Source organism: Arvicola amphibius, chromosome 14 (genome assembly GCF_903992535.2).
Source record: "Arvicola amphibius chromosome 14, mArvAmp1.2, whole genome shotgun sequence".
Classification (NCBI taxonomy): domain Eukaryota; kingdom Metazoa; phylum Chordata; class Mammalia; order Rodentia; family Cricetidae; genus Arvicola; species Arvicola amphibius.
In genome coordinates, this window is record NC_052060.1 from 27,696,765 (window position 1) to 27,711,949 (window position 15,185).

A 15,185-nucleotide genomic window follows, 5' to 3' on the forward strand; every position below is an offset into this window, starting at 1 on the left:
AGAAGAGCATCTCCTCATTATTTTTTCAACAGATGTCGTAGTGAAGCATATTTTACTATTTATGTTAGCCTCCTGTAAAACATCTGAAAAAACCCAGAATAACAATGAAAAATGATTGTGTTCACAAAATCAGGTAAATCCAATAATATTTCTGACAGAATTGATTACAATAATGTCAAACGCCCCTCTCTTCTCTTTTGAAAGTTATTTCAAACATAAAGATAATGAAATATGTTGCCTGTCACTTGTAAATTGTGTGCTGAAAGTCTAAAGAGATAATTTAAAGATTTCCAGGTAGAACAACATACAGACTTTATTGTATTTGTCAAAGAAATATATTAGTTAGGAACTTTCTACTGCAAAGTTGGAAACCCAAAAAGAGGAACAGATATTTCAATTAGAATATGAAATTTCTTCACGAGTCACAATTCCTGAAATGCAGAGGATTTATTGGTTTACGTGGTATGCGTGAACTGAGAGGAAGCTGTCAGCTAGGCGGTATAGCATAGTGGTTCAGGACATGGGCATTAGCATTAAAGCTCTGAGAGCTGAGTTCAAGTTCTACACTCACTAGCTGTGGGATCTGAGAAAGTGATGTAACTTCCCTTATATACTAAATAATAAGCACTATTGTTGGTATTGAATGAAATGGTGGTTTCATTCGATATATAGAAATATAGTCCTCTAAATATATTCCTTCAAGCCTCTTGTCAGTTTATCCTTATTTTATTATGTTATTAATTTTTATTTATTACTATTTGTGTGTGTGTGGTGGATATTTGAGTGCATAATGTGAGATTCCCCTCTGTGTGTATGAATATATTTTATTACCACTGGTTATTAAAGAAGCCGTTTTGGATAAAAGCTAAGTAGAATAAAGCCAGGTGGGAAATCTGAACACACACACACACACACACACACACACACACACACACACACACATATATATATATATATCTTTAAATATAATTTAATTATATTACAATTATATTACAATTATATTAATTGTAATCAATATAAATATCTCTTTAAATCTCTATTAGTAAAGTCTTTAGAGTACCAGTTGAAGACAGTCAAAGACATTAGGCAATTATTTCCTCTGGAAATCCAGAGCCCCACCTTGAGTGTGAATTTGTCATTAGGAGCAGTAAAGAGGAAAGAAAGTACTGATATAGGCAGGCAAGTACCTGGTGATAAATGACAGGTGAGAATGAACGGTGTCTACAGCTTGATCTTTGTTTAGGAGAGAAAGGGAATGTTCTTTACAACAGAGGCGCACAGGGGGCAGTAAAGCCAGTTAATTTTTCTATGCTCAGGCATTTTTCTGTGAACAACAAAAGGTATCACCTACTTTGATATGGCTAAGACAATGCTTCATTGCACAGCTTTCTCTCTCTCTCATATATATATATATATATATATATATATATATATATATATATAATTGGATCTCCATTTTAACACCTTTACCTCTGATTCTAATGACAACCATGCACAGTTTGGTAATAGGAAGTAGATGTGCTTCTCCCTACTAGTATACATCAGTTATCTAGTTTTAGAGTCTTATATCAGGTCGGCAGAGAACAGTATGGTGTCCCCCACCTCATTTTTCTGATGAAGTCATTGGACAGACAAGTGTGATGCAGCTCACCACATAGGCTATGACTGCACAAGTTGGGAGATCACCCACTATTCCCGTGTTCAGGGCCACTTCTTACTCTACTCATAGCTACACAAATGTTTGGTAGCTCTACGAACAGACTGAATTAATTCCAAAGCATTTTTAAATCTATCAGATGTCTGGTGTTCATCAGAGAAGGCATAAAGGGCATCATGTTCATTTTGCATAAGCTTTTGTTTTCTTGTAATAGATTTCTCATTTAATATCAGTAGACAGGTCACTTAATAGCCTTCATATGCTTATTTGAGAGTTTCATTTTTTCTCAATTTTAATAATGTTCTATAGATTTTTTTAAAGAAGAAAAACATAATACTGAGAATACTTCAGGGTCACTCAACAAATCTGATTTGTATCCCCACATGAACACGTCTACTGATTTCCTGGCCCAGTATTAACTCTGTTTACTCTGCTTAGAGGCTGACTGTCAATATCACTCGGGCTGCTGATGTGTGCGTGTGTTCTGTTGTGAAATTACCATGAGCCTTATGAGTTGGTATGACCCGCTATTTATTAGGCAACCATCGGACTTTGACATTGGCCTGCCTTAAAAAATGATTAAAAAATATCATTCTGCAGACTCTTTTCTGTTTCTTTGCTATTCAAATAAAAGGATTTCCTTCAAGAAGATACCATTTCACCAGAGAATTTACAATCCATACTCAAAAAGGCAGCATGAACAAGTTCCAAATGTTAAAACAAACCAACAAAAAGCAAAATATGGTGGGGCTGTGGCTGTGTTTTGCATTCATGGCAAAACCTGAGTTCCTTTAATATAGAAAGAGGAAATGGTAATCAAGATATATTGTGTAAAAAAATCTATTTTCAATAAAAGGGGGGAAAAGAATTGCAACATCCCTGGGAAGCAAACATTGAGACACTAAGTGCATTCTACAAATGTTAACAAATTAGTAACCATTTGGTAAGCTATCCAGATGCCTACCTGGTTCTTTCTACTTGCTGCCCATTGAATAGAATAGGTACTCAGTGTTACAATATACTTTCTTAATAAGTTCTATATTTCCTCTAGTTAAGAAATCAGATCCAAAAGGAAGATGTGATTTGCAGTTGCTCAGCTCTATATCTCTACCTTGCAGGCTGAGGAATTGTCAACTATTTACACACCCTTCCTGGGCTAAGAGGCCTCTCACCTATAATACCTTTTTCAAGCTCCTTCCCTAAAAACTAGATTTCATGATTCCAGAAGACTGTACGCAAACTTCCAAATGAGGGGAAGCCTCCAGCACTCATGCCCATCGTTGACACCTGGGAACCATAACAACGATGAGCACGGCACAATAACCCTAAAAGGACAGTAGAGGCATAAATACTTTGGTGTTAGTCAACAGCTCTCTAATTGGACTTAAGATCCACCCAACAAAAGAGAGATCAAGCCTGGTACTGGAAACCTTGGAAACACAACTAAATGACAAACTCCCTGATTCTCTGTCTCTTAGCATCTTTCCACCCCCTCTTCCACAGTGATCCTTGAGCTTTGGTTATGGGACCTGATTTCCAGATGTATCCATTAGGGCTTGGCTCCACAACTGTTCATTTTACCAAGCCACTTTACTAAGCCAATGTATCTTTGACTACATTGCAAATATACACACAGATAACTGTTGCCCTCACTCCTGAACCAAGAATTTTTTGCAGCAGCAGCAGCAGCAGACATAGAAAACCACTACCAATCAGACTTCACAGTTGTGGAATCCAGCCCCAATGGATATATCTAGAAAACGACTCCCACATTGTGGCAAAAAGAGTAGAAAGAAAGTAAGAGCCAAAGGATCCGAGAGTTTGTTTTGAAATTGTGTCTCCTAGTAATGTCAGAAGTTATACCCGTTAAATCTCACCAACATGATTGCCTAACTATGATCTAAATAAGGACAACAAGCATAGACATACGAATAGACATGGGAAGGGCTGGCCTCAACTACAGGCAACTAAGGAATGCCCAGAGCAGGATTAAATAGTCTTCAGGAAGTGCCTCCAAATTAATTATGCAACACCAAAGAGTCAGCCCTGAAAACACATTTACAATTAACATTACATAGACTGAGCAAGTTGTATTTAATGCATTTAGAAAGATCAATGTATGCACATATACATACATGTAAGTAACAACAATTAACTAAAAAGGGGGAATGAATTAGAAAGAGAGCAGGAATATAGAAATGTTTGTAGAGAGGAGAGAGAGGGGAAAGATGATGTCATTATATTATAATTTCAAAGAAAGAGTTTAAAAACTTTTAAAAGATACATATTTGCATATGAGAGTAGATAACTCATACCTGATGTATACATGTCCACACAGAGTATTGACTTCTTTACTTAAATAATGTGATCTTTGTGTTTCCCAGTACCTAGCTGGTACTTTCTCTTTGACATTGCTGTACCCAACATGAAACGGAAGGACAAGAACATTATTAGGCTTTTACAAGAGTCCAACAGCAATGTTAACCCAAGGAGGAGGCCCTAATTTGATTAATTTGCAGATATGAATATAGGCCATTCTATTGCTATGGTCAACTAATTCCAAAGATCTGCTTCTGCAGAAGGACAAAAGTCCACCAGAAAATAAATCCCCTTTCATGTTGCTCTTAGCCAAGAGCTGATGTCTGGCCATATGAAAACATTGAGGTTATTTTTACAAACGAGATCTTTCTTTCTGCAGGCAGCAAGCAAAGCCTAACTGAGGGAGACGATTAGGATCTGTGTTGTGTGTACAGCACTCTTCCGGCAGCTGCCTGAGCACACACCACGACCTCTTTATATGTGGAGGACTTCCTCAGCGTGCAGTTGCAGGGGCTTATAATTCATTGGTCTTCAACAATGAACATGATCTCAAAGTCTTCTTTACAGAAGCAAGTCCACTTAGCCGCCAATTATCTTCACACTGATGGCCTTCTATTTCCCCTTCCTCCCCACTCTTTTTCTTATAACCACAGCTACACTCTGCTAATACACCACTTGTATTGAATTTGTCAAGCCATTTTCCCACCTAATGTTCCACATCAGTATTTATTTGGAAAAGGCTCTGGTGTTGCTGTGCCCACTTACGGTAGCAAAGGGTTGCTTTGTCTAGAGTTCATTAGATAGTAATTCCAAGCACTTTGTATGTATGCATTATTCAGTGTTGCCTCCCTCACTGTAGTGCAGACCAAATTACCTATTACCTGAGCTGAGGAAAACATCTCCAACAGCAGCACCGCCTTACACGGCACATGCTCCAGCATACTCAGGAGCCCCCTCCCCCCCCTCAGACACTGCCTGTCAGTGCTGCAGAGCACCATGGGATTATTTGCTCACTTCAGTCATTTCTCTTTGGAGCCAACCTTTAGCAGCTTCTGGTTTCTGTAGGGAAGCAAGGTTCTGTGGAAGAGAAAGACGACCCTCATGTCATATGGTGTGAGACGGAGGATTCACAAAATTATGACTGAAAGGCTCAGAAGCTCGAGGAGTCATCTAATATTTCCCTCCTCATATTGTGTCTTATCTCATACTTCCTCACTGAAGAACTCTTTACTTAACAACTCTATAAGTCTTGAAATTTCCCGCTTTTCTCTTTAGACTGCATCTTCCAGCACTTCCAGGACTATATCTATGAAACCTTTAGACTTTAGTTTTCTTGTGGTTCCTTCAAGGTCATAACTGCCAAAGACATTGACTGTGAAGGCAGAGCTGGTCTGTCTCAGAAGGCAACAATCCTGTCTGAAAATATCTCCCCTGGACTCCTCAAAACACTCACTACAATGTCCATGTTGCCCAAAAGCTCAAAATTCACCAACAAATACGGAAAACATAACATTGGACACCAGCCCTGAGCAAAGTACACTTGTGTCTTTATAGATTAATTCAAAAATTTAAGCTGTCCTTTTAAGCACGCAATTGTTGACTGTCCTGTAGGGCTGAACTCGTTTCCAGCTATCCACATGGCTGAATCATTTTAGTCAGAATTATTTTGGATATCTACTGCCTCATTTATATGGGTGATGTCAACTTGGTTTTATTATGAAAAGGGAACATAGAAATCATGAAAGGGAAGCATGGACTGGAAATAAAAGAAATAATCAAATACAGGGTGCCCACCCATCTCAGTTTTTGATTTGATGAAGTGTAGAATCACCTGAGAGATGAGCCCACAGGTCCACCTATGGAGAGTATCTTGATTATAATAGTAGAAGGGGGAAGACTGGCCCACTGTGGGTGGTACTATTCCCTGAGCTGGGATCCAGGGTTGTATATAAAGGAGAAAGTAAACTGCTAAGCTCAAGTATTCCTTGTTTATTTTTTTTCTTCTTAACTGTAGATGCAATGCAATCAGCTGATCAAGCTTCATAGCCACCTGCCATGATGGAGTGTACTTGAAACTGTGATCCAATGCAAAGTCTTCAAAGTTCGTTGTCAAGGGGGTTTATTACAACAACAGAAATGTATCCAAGACACGCGGTCAACATTTGCCTAAGTATGAAACAGGAAAAACATACAAAGAAAAGATAAATGGACACCCAAGGTGGGGGAAAAACAGCTGCAACTGCCAGCTTCTTATACAGAATAGATGATATTTTATCATTTAAGGTACATAATACAGACTTATGAGATCCATACAGGATTGATCAGTGGTAATAATCTCAAATGTGGTTCAGTTTTACTCTCCATTGTCTTCCTGGAATACATGAGCTCTCTACAGTTTTTCATTCTGTGTCTCTGCTGCTTTGTACCTTCTGATATAAAATGACAATGTAATCATTTTATGAAACTCAGAGACAAACAATTCTTCTTCTACTGAAGCCATATATCCTGATGTTAGGTCTGGTATCATAGGCTAGCACTTGATAGGCCCGCGTTGAGTTCTTCTAACCTCAGTCACATCTTAACTCACACACCAAACACTCGGCTCGGTGTGTGGGGTGGTGTCATTCTGGGCTCCTGGTCTCGGATGCTGTAAGAAAGTATACTGAGCAAACCACGAGGAACCAGTCAGTAAGCAGTGTTCTTCGATGATCTCTGCATCAGTTTCTTTCTTTTTTTTATTTTTTATTAAAAATTTCCATTTCCTCCTCGCCTCCCATTTCCCTCTCCCTCCCCCCACTCGCATCCCCCTCCCTCTCCAGTCCGAAGAGCAGTAAGGGTTCCCTGCCCTGTGGGAAGTCCGAGGTCCTCCCCCTCCAACCAGGTCTAGGAAGGTGAGCATCCAAACAGGCTAGCCCCCCCCCCCCCCCAAAAGCCAGCACATGCAGTAGGATCAAGACCCAATGCCACTGTGCTTGGCTTCTCAGCAGCCCTCATTGTCCACCATGTTCAGGGAGTCCGGTTTGATCCCATGCTTTTCAGTCCCAGTCCAGCTGGCCTTGGTGAGCTCCCACTAGACCAGCCCTACCATCTCAGTGGGTGGGTATACCCCTCGCGGTCCTGACTTCCTTGCTCATGTTCTCCCTCCTTCTGCTCCTTATTTGAATCTTGGGAGCTCAGTCCAGTGCTCCAACGTGGGGCTCATTGAGCCCATGATTCGTGATCCTAGAGAAGCTAAATAAGAAGGTGAACCCAAAGAAAAACATATAGTTATCCTCCTGGATATTGGAAGTGGACAAGATTGCCGGGCAAAAATTGAGAACTTGGGAGTGGGGTGGGATGGCGCTAAGGGGAGATGGGGAGAGAAAAGTGTGAATGGAAGGATGGGGAGAGCTTGGGGAATGGAATGGTTGGGATAAAGAAAGGGTGGATATGGGAGCAGGGAAATATATATATATCTTAATCAAGGGAGCCATTTTAGGGTTGGCAAGAGACTTGACTCTAGAGGGGTTCCCAGATGTCCAGGGAGATGTCCCAGGCTAGTTCCTGGGGCAGCTGAGGAGACGGAGCCTGAAATGGCCCCATCCTATAACCATACTGATGAATATCTTGCATATCACCATAGAACCTTCATCTGGCGATGGATGAAGCTAGAGACAGAGCCCCACATTGGAGCTCTGCATCAGTTTCTACCTCAGTTTCCTGCCTTGAGTTCCTGACATGGCTTACTTCCCTGGATGATGAGCTATGAGCCACAAGCTAAAATAAGCCCTTTTATTTCCATGTGTCTTTTGGTAATGGTGTTTATCACAATAATAGAAACTAAGATACCAAATAAGACTTTCGCAAACTCCTCCTCAAAATTCCCTGAGAACAATGGTTCTCAACTGTGGGTAATGGCCCCTATAGAGGGATAACTGACCCTTTCAGTGGTGTCAGATAAGACCACTGGAAAACACAGATGTTCACAGTATGGTTCATAATACAAACAAAATTATAATTATGAAGTAGCAACAAAATAATTTTATGGTTGAGGGTTGCCACAACATGAGGAACTGTATTAAAGGGTCACAGTTTAAGGAAGCTTAAGAACCACTGGTCTGAACTTGAGCCCTGGCCAACTAACCAGTTAGGAGGAGGATATAGCAATCAGAGAGGTCAAAGGCTGGGCTGCATTCAATTTGGAAAAGGGAGATTACCTTAACCATGAATGAAGTTGGAAGCTGCCTACTAAATAGACCTGTAGGCACTTTTGATAACTCAGCGAGAACTGGGCTTTTGACTTAAAATGACTTTGTTTCTGTATTACCTAATAATAAATAGAAACTTAGATTGTGTGACTTTCCATGCAGGGTCAGAGTTGTGTGAGTTTGCACACAGGGTTCGAGACTAACTTCTTCCTGCTGAATAAATTTTGTTAGCCTAGTAAGAAAAGAAGCAAAGCTGATTTCTATTACATTCTAAGCATCTGACTCACTGAACACATCTGGTATACTTTTTAAGATAGAGGGGATTGCTTCAGGGAATACATGATCAGTCTTCTCAATTCCTTATAAGCAGTCTCTAATTCATAAATTCACTAATGGGTCTTTCTTGCCAGAATTAACAGAAGAAAAAAAATATCCCTGTTTGGCCACTAGCTTTAATTTAGATATAGCCGCACAGTTACAAGGAACATTCAGAGGACAGTCACATGGCTCTAGACTACATTAAAATTATACTTCAATAAAATATTCTGGAAGCAGAGCCCTTTAGAAAAGAATGCTGAAAATAGAGAATGCAGTGCCCTTAAGAATTTGTCCAAATCTGCTTGTTTTTCCCCAGTTAATTTGCATGGTCTGGCTCTTTTGTCTTTCAATGATAACAACAATTCCTTATGAGATACGCTCAAACCTAGCAGCCTTAAAACTTACTTTCTTATCTGGTATTCAATTCTGTCACACTGACTGTGTCACATCACTTAAGAAGTGCATGACTTCTTTAATTTCTTATTTATGTTTTGTGTGTGTATGTGTGTGTGTGTGTGTGTGCACGTGTTCATGTGTGTCCATGTTCTCTTTTGTTAATGGGGAAGGGTTTTTCATTGGTTGCTTGGCTGAATAGTTGGTTGGTTCAATATTTTTGTTTCCTTAATGAGACACAGTCTCACGTAGCCCAGGTTGGCTTCTAACTCATTATGTAGACAAGGATAACCCTAAACTCCTGATCTTCCTTACTCCACCTTCCAAATGCTTGTATTACAGACATGTGTCACCATGCCAACCCTGCATTTCTTTTTTTTCTTTTATGGGTTCTGAGGGTCAAGTTGAGGTGCTCATGCTTGCAAGGCAAGCACTGTACTGTCTGAACCAACTCTCTAGTCTTATCTTGTTTTATTTTATTTTTATTTTAATTTATTTAAAAATCTATTTTTCACATTTTACATGCCAAATCAATTTCCCATTCCTTCCCCTCCTCTTGTTCCCTCCACCTCCCCATTCACTCTCCATCCTAACCCCCACTCTCTCCTCAGAGAGTGTAAAGCTTCCCATGGGTAGTCATCAAAGTCTAGCAAATTGCTTTAAGGCAGGAACAAAGCCATCCCCCACTATATCTAGGCTGAACAAAGTATCCCTCCAGGGAGAATGGGTTCCAAAAAACAGAACAAGCAGAAGGGATAAATCCTGGTCTCACTACCAGTGGCCCCACAGTCTGCCCCATCCATACAACTGTCACATATATTCAGAGGGCCTAGTTTGGTCCTATGCTGGTTTGCTCACTGTCAGGCCAGAGTTGGAAGGCTTCCATTAGCTTAGGTAAGCTGTTTCAGTGGGTATCCCCATCATGGTCTTGACATCTTTGCTCATATTCTCTCTTTGACTGGACTTTGGTACTCTGCTTCTGCTTCCATCAGTTGCTGAATGTAGGTTCTATGATGACATTTGGGGTAGTTATCAATCTGACTACAACAACTTGCATTTCTTAAACATTAAGTGTAGAACAGGATCTGGGCAGTGATACTAGGATAACTAGAAACTGCCTTTTAAGGTTAAAAGGCAGGACAAGAGCTGAATAGTGAGAAAATCCCACTGATAAAAAGAACAAAGAAATATGTGGTGTGAACAGAGAGCCTAAACAGATCAATTCCATTTGGAGAATTCAGGAATAGAAAATTCAGAACATTAGATCACATGTTTCAAATCTTGACAAGTGAGTCAGGGCTCATCAAGCAAACAATGGTACACTAATATTTAGGGGTTGTGTGAATGAGGGAGCCTGAGAAAGAGCATGGATAGTCTGTGTGTTGGAGAGGATTTATAAACAATACCCAGAGATAAATCTTGAGGTGACAGGGATCATACATGAGTTGTACAGTCTGTCCTGCTGTGTGGATAATCTATTCATCTTGTAAAGTAAAGGGTGTCACTGAATGTTTCAAGACAATAAAACCATGCCGTGATTAATTTTCATGGTGCTGAGAGGCTGCCAATGGGGGATTAGTAAAACACACATCTAGGTATCTTTGTGAGTTTTCAAACACTGTTGAGCTGGATAATGGCAATGAGGGAGAAGATACGCACTGAATGTGATTGAATGTGGAAGATACCATTAAATAGGGCAGATGCCTATAAAGAACAAACGTGATAAAAGAAATCGTGCTCATATATGTATTCTCTCTCTCTCTCTCTCTCTCTCTCTCTCTCTCTCTCTCTCTCTCTCTCTCTCTCTCTCTCTCTCTCTCTCTCTCTCTCTGTCTCCATCCCTCTGTTTACTTACTGGATGCCATGTTTCTCCTGCCATAATGTTCTGCCCCATTACAAGACCCCCACAATAAAACCAGTTAACCATGTACCCAGACCCCTGAAACCATTAGCCAAATCATATCTTCCTTCCTTATAAATTGTTTCTATCAGGTGTCCTATCTCACTGACATAAGTTTGGCTAACCTAATCTGTAATGGAAGAGAGTAGACTGCAAGTGGGAAAAGCGACGGCTTTTCATCTATGACTAACACCCAAATAGTCTCATTACTTGTCCTTAACATTCTGTTGCTGTGAGAAAATACCATGACCAAAAAACAACTTCAGTGAAAATGGCTGTATTTTGGCTGACAAATTCAGGTTGCAGTCCCATCACTGCAGGGAAGTCAAGGCAGACAGGGGAAGCAACTAGTCATATCCACAGCCAAGACCAGAAAGAAAAAAATGAATGCTTTCATGCCTTTTGCTCAGCTCGCTCTCTCTATTCTTATGCCATCCATGGCCCCAAATCATGGGTTAATAAAATAAAATTTGGGGGAAGTGAAGATCTGGATCTTTCAGTTAAAGTACTTGGTATTCAAGCACAAAGGTGTGTTCTGCTTCTGACACCCAGGTAAAAACCAGAAATTGGACTAAGGAAAAGAGGGAGATAGGAAAGGATTCCTGTCCCTCAATGAACACCTTCTCAGCCAATCAGTGAACTCCACGTATACTGGGAACCCCTGTTCCAAAAATGTAAAAGATGAAGAATACATTTAACAATTAAACCAGGCATCAACCTATGGCATCCAATCACATGGGCTCACATGTGAGACACACTACATACATACACACAGAGAAACAAGTATACACACATACACACAATGATTTTCAACTTTAATCTAGAAGATACAAATGAATTTACCTTTGTATTTGATTTCTGTAATGATATGGCTTGAAGATATATATTAAGAGAATAGAAATTTTTTCAAAATAATGTATACATATGTAAAGACAATAATCTCTATGACATTTCTTCATTCTCAAAAAGAGTTAAATGATGAAATTATAGAATAAACCATGCAATTTCAATACACATTTGTTGCAGAAAATATGTAGTGCATCTTGGCATGTGGTTATTTGGCAATTAACAATCTAAAAATAAATAATAAGGCCCATACCATAGAAACTCTCAACAAATAACCACAATATTATATGAAAATTTCCTTATATATTGAAATTAGAATTTTTAGCCCTGGGGTTATTATTTAAATTATCTTTAATTTGTCATCATTTTCTTCATTCTTTAGCAGAATCTTCTCTAGAATATCAATATTCTCAAGAACATGAAATACCACTGCAGTTGCTATTTAAGTTTCTTCTCTCCAGTTTTGGTCCAACAAAACTCATTTAGTTATGTAGAAATTAATGATGATATCTATTGTAAATCCACATTTATACCCATATCTCTGTTCATATTGTTAAAATATAGTGGAACACAGATGGTAATAAGCAAACTGATATTAGCTGACATAAAAAAAAATATTTGTAAGACAACTATCTTGTCTTTATAGTCTGTGAAATCCAAAGAAAGATTAGGTAGGAGGTCTTTGAATCTAACCAGTTACTCTTTGATAGTAATTTGTCTCTGTTAGAAAACCAAGGAGTTTAGATATCTAAACAAGTTTGAAATAAGTATACTTTGCATGCTCAAAATGGGTCCCAACAAAATTTATTATGGCACATTATTCCCAGAACACATACACATACAACAAACATAGGAACTCCAGATGAACATTACTATTGTCAAATGTTGCCAAATTCTATTTCCCTTATTCCCTTTCTCAGATAGTAATGGAATAGAATACCTGTAGTGAATGTAGGGAGGATGTGAATGTTGACTCTTAAAGTCTGCCTGAGTAGCATTGCTCCATGAATCATTCTATACAAATGACACCCTGTACAAATGTGAGAAAGGTACTTCCCCACACCTTATGAGCCAGCTGTCTTCAGTCCCCATGGATTCACTCATTTTCTCTTCTTATCACCTGTGGATGAATCTTCTAAACTTTATCCATGCCCTCTTTCTTCTCCATCTTCATTTTTTACCAAATCCACACCTTTCTTGCTTATCTATTGCGGTGGTAAAATGCACAGCAAAAGCAACTTAAAGAATATAAAGTTTATTTCAGCTTCAAGTTCCTGGCATGACCCATCTTGGTGACAAGGTCAAAGTGGCAAGAACTGATTTCAAGCTGGTCACATCACATTTACAATCAATCAGCAAACAGAGAGCAAAAAAATACATACTACTAAATAGGTCCCTTTCTTCACATAAGCAGTCTAGGATCCCAGCCAGAGAGTGATGCCAGACACACAAGACACAGGTCTTTCCTTCTCATATAAAATCTAGATAATGCTGAAGAAGCTCACCTCCAAAGCAATTCTAGATTCTGTCAAGTTGGCAATTAACACTCACCACAACCTGAAAATATGAGTAAGAATTCTTCCTCTAATCTAAAATCTCTTGTTTCTTTTACCCTTTCAACCTATATTATCTTCCCCAAATTTTCACAAGATATCTTTTCATTTTAATCTGGATTATGAAGGATGATAAAGCTAAGCAACCTGTAACTCAATTAATGTATTTAACACTGGGCATGGTTGCATTCATTCAATGAATTAATAACCCACCAACTCCCTTCCTTACTTGTCCTTGTAATACTGAAACCATTCTCCAAACTTTGCAGTATTTAGGCTTCCATTTTCTGATATTTTTACACACCTTTCAACTTCTCAATAGAGTACACCTCCTTCATAAAACTGAGCTAGCTCTCTTTGGCATTTTGAAATTCTGATTTCAAACTACCTCCATTACTCCTCTTTCTCGAGTTTCATCTCTAAGTGGTTGTCTCCATTACACTCTCCTAGTAACATGTAATCTGCTGTGGAATTCATGCAGTCCCATCTTCTTATGACCAATTCATTCCGTGTTAGAAATTATTTATTCCTGCCATGTCTTGAGCTCTGGATGTACATGTACGAATGAGGTGATATACTTTATCCCCCCCAAAAAAACTGTTTTATAATTTAACCAAGGAAAGAACAAAATAATTTAGTACTCAAACAATGGACGCCACAAAAGAAATTGCCTTGATATGGGGACAAGTGACATCTGTGTCATGAGGAGGAGAATTGTCATATGATTTTGTGGGGGGGTGATGAGCACACCAAGAAAATGAAGCAACATGCAAAAAGAAGTGAAGGAAGACGAGTATGCATCAGAGTAAAGCAGATTCCGTCTTCTGCTTTTCTGGTTTTGTTGTTGTTGTTGTTGTTGTTGTTTTGTTTCATTGTTTAACAATATGGCAGGGGGGAAATCTCCTATTCAACTCATGTTATTCTGAGAAATAATGTATTTTAGCCTTTCCAATGATGCTACTACTTGAGCATTTGAACCTCTGGGAAGGTTTAAGCTCTCTGTAAAAGTATGAATCCTGTATTTCTTCCCAATCAAGTTAATTTAATCGTTCTGGGCCACAGCCTGGGAACTGGATAGTTTCCCAGGACCATCAGGTGATTTGAATATACTACCCCATTGTCAATGTTCCCATCACCGCAAAATTACATCTAATCTGTTTCAACAGAAAGTTGTCAAATTAATCTTTCAAAGAATAGTACTTTAATTGTGTCGGATACTGAGAATTTGAATGTCTGGTCAACCAGATTGAAGGTGATTAGAACTCTATCATGTGGTTTCTGGAACTCAACATTCTGTACAATTTTGGGTTCTGACAACTCTTCCTTCCTTCTTCCGCTCAGTCCTTTCTCTGTCCACTCACATCTATGTATCAGGGTGAGGTTATTGATAGCCCTTCGTTCTTCATAGTTCTCGTCTCAATGAAATGATCAGACAACATGGGCGCATACCGTTACGTGCCATCATCAGTATTAAAACTGAATACTAGGCTCTATGAGAAGCTGAGATGACCTGTCTAACTCAATTAACTTTAAAGTGAAACTTTGCTAAAGCTTTTCCAGATAAAATGGCAAGAGTGGGAGACATTTCGAAAGTTAAGGACACATATCCAGCGTATGATGGTGAAGAGAAAAAAATATTCTAGTTTTGAAATGTGAAAACAGTCTCATTTTGTATGAAGAGTCATTTATAAGAAAAACAGTTAGGTATGAGTGGTATCAGGCTACACACAGGATCTGATCTAAACCAAGGAGGTTAGATATTCTCTGATAGAGAATACAAAGGTACTGAGAGGGTTTTTTTTGTTTTGTTTTGTTTTGTTTTTAATTTTTTTTTATTAAAGATTTCCATCTCCTCCCCTCCTCCTCCCCCTTCCCTCCCCTCCCTTCCACCCATACCCCTACTCCGCCCCTCTCCAAGACAAAGAGCCATCAGGGTTCCCTTCACTATGTTAAGTCCAAGGTCCTCCCAGCTCCCCCTAAGTCCAGGAAGGTGAGCAACCAAACTGACAAGG

The 15,185-nt window shown here is 39.1% G+C and overlaps 2 long non-coding RNA genes across 2 annotated transcripts in view; one reads left to right on the forward strand and one right to left on the reverse strand.

Moving 5' to 3' along the window:
* LOC119800942 overlaps window positions 1–6,378 on the forward strand; it is a 43,089-nt gene extending 36,711 nt beyond the window's left edge. The window contains exon 3 of the long non-coding RNA XR_005283109.1: window positions 5,991–6,378. This is a non-coding gene — a long non-coding RNA (uncharacterized LOC119800942). The remainder of the gene's footprint in view (window positions 1–5,990) is intronic.
* Window positions 1–15,185, reverse strand: part of LOC119800944 — a 99,005-nt gene that overhangs the window by 48,126 nt on the left and 35,694 nt on the right. The gene's annotated exons all lie outside the window — the stretch shown is intronic.